Below are 2,128 nucleotides of genomic sequence, written 5' to 3'. Positions count from 1 at the left end.
ATAAGCATTTGGTACCATGAAAGAGATTTTTTTTATTTAAATAATTAAAAAAAACACATACAAGCACATGTAGGAGGACCCTGCTCCAGAGATCAGAGTTATTGATGTGTGTGCATTCACTTCCTAAATTCAGCAGAAACTGATATGGGTCAGCAACCCACACAACATCCGCAGCAGCAGCACCAGCTTGAGCCACAGCAGCAGCAAGGTAAATATCATGGTGTTTATTGTGTGAACGACAAAACCAGTGTTTCGAAACGTACAGTATTGTAGGTACATATTTGAACAACATATATGTATTGATGTTTGTGCATTCACATTCATATTCCGGCAGAACCCAGTGTGGAGGAGCTATTTGCTGTAACTAGCCAGCCTCAGCAGCACTCAACTGTGGAGGAGCCTGGTGCAGGGCCAAGTCAGGGCAAGAATAAAAAAAGACAGCCTCATTTTAGCAAGCAGGAATTACATATCCTAATTTCTGAAGCCATGGAAAAAGTTCACCATGCCCCCAAAAACATATGTGCGGCTGCAAAAGAGAAGATATGGCAAGATATCACAGATGGCGTAAATGTGAAGTCAAGAGAAGGTAAAAAAAATAATTCTGCATTGGATTGTTAGTTTGCAAAAAATTAACATATTCATATTTGTCTGTGCTTAGATGTGTGTATTTTTATCTACATGCAAATGGCCAGTTTAAAATTAATGTGTTGAAAAAATAAAATTAGGGTCCTCTGGCACTGTGGAACTACACATCTCAGCATGCCCTGCCACAGTTTAAATATTCTGATGCAAAAAATGACAGACAGGGCATACTTGGCCGTGTATTAACACAGCAGCTGTAGAACCACAGGCTTCACACCTATGCTGTATAACAGTGTGTGAAAGGGGACATTGACAAAATAAGTTGAGTTTGTGTTTTGTAACATACATAAGAGTAATTCTACAAAAACATGCTATTCATTGACAGATGGGCAGACTTCACATGTCGACTCAAGGCAAAAATGGCAGCTAGAAAAAGACATGCAAGGGGGACTGGTGGAGGCACAACCCCACACTGGTTTGTCTTTACCCCTTTAGAAAAAATGGCTCTGGGGTCAATTGAGGATGAGGAAGTGGTAGGAGTTTCAAACATCGCGACAGACCTCCCTACCATTGGAACTCCTTATGTAGCACAAGGTAAATCATTTGTAATTTGTGTTTCAAAATGTATTGGTTTAATTGTTTATAAAAATAAAACACCATTTTATACCAACCTTGTTTTTGCAGAACTATCTCGTGAGGCTGATGCTGGTGAGGCCATCCTGGTGCAGAAGAAGATGTTGTGGAGGGGGGTTCAATGCCATTTTTGGATGAGGAAGTGCCATATGTTGAAACACCACACCAACCCCAAAGGTCAACTGCCCATATCCCACCATCTGTAACTCCTCTACTTAGTAGTCAACAGATCCAGCAGGAAATACTGACAGAAAGTCGACGCAATTCACAGATTTTCCAGCAGATTTTAGATGAGGTGCGTGAAAGAAACACCCTCAGCAGGGCAAGAAATCAGCTCCTGGACCAGCACAATACCATTATGCACAATCTTACCAATGTTGTAGAAGAGAGCATGAGGCAGATTGTAGCAGTTGTGGCTGAAGGACGTCACAACACCATGTCAGCTCCATCATCCACACAGAACATTGCAGACAACATGGTTACTGACAGAATGCGTCGATCAACCAGATGACCGACTTCCGCTGGTGAACCCCCAAACATAGGGGCCCAAAAAAAAAAAAAAAATAGTGTGCATTTGATTGTGAAGTGGTCAAACATTCCATATTATTGTTTCTTTGCTTTTATTTACATACCTTACTTTAAGGAATTATGTGTAAATATTTGTTTCAATAAGTATACAAATGGAGCAGAATTTGCAAAACTTGAAAAGAAAAAGATGGTGTTGCTGTACTTCAATATATGTTTATGTGTGTAGCGCACAAATAAAATAAAATAAAAATGTATGTGGGTATGTTTTGTTTAACAAAAAAATGTTGGTTGTTTAAAAAACAATACAAAAATGTTAGGAAGCTAAATGTCATTCAGCAGATACTACTAAGCAAAATGCTTGTAAAGGTTTTTTTTACATTTGCTT

The 2,128-nt window shown here is 39.2% G+C and overlaps 1 long non-coding RNA gene across 1 annotated transcript; it reads left to right on the top strand.

Moving 5' to 3' along the window:
• The first annotated feature begins 343 nt into the window (after window positions 1–343).
• On the top strand, window positions 344–1,901 carry LOC134957036 (uncharacterized). Its single transcript, XR_010186400.1, has 3 exons — window positions 344–586; window positions 968–1,176; window positions 1,267–1,901. It is a non-coding gene; the product is annotated as an uncharacterized LOC134957036 (long non-coding RNA).
• Window positions 1,902–2,128: the final 227 nt, after the last annotated feature.

This window comes from Pseudophryne corroboree, chromosome 9 (genome assembly GCF_028390025.1).
Source record: "Pseudophryne corroboree isolate aPseCor3 chromosome 9, aPseCor3.hap2, whole genome shotgun sequence".
NCBI classification, from domain to species: Eukaryota; Metazoa; Chordata; class Amphibia; order Anura; family Myobatrachidae; genus Pseudophryne; species Pseudophryne corroboree.
Note: the sequence above shows the minus strand (reverse complement) of the source record. Positions and strands in the feature narration are given on the sequence as shown.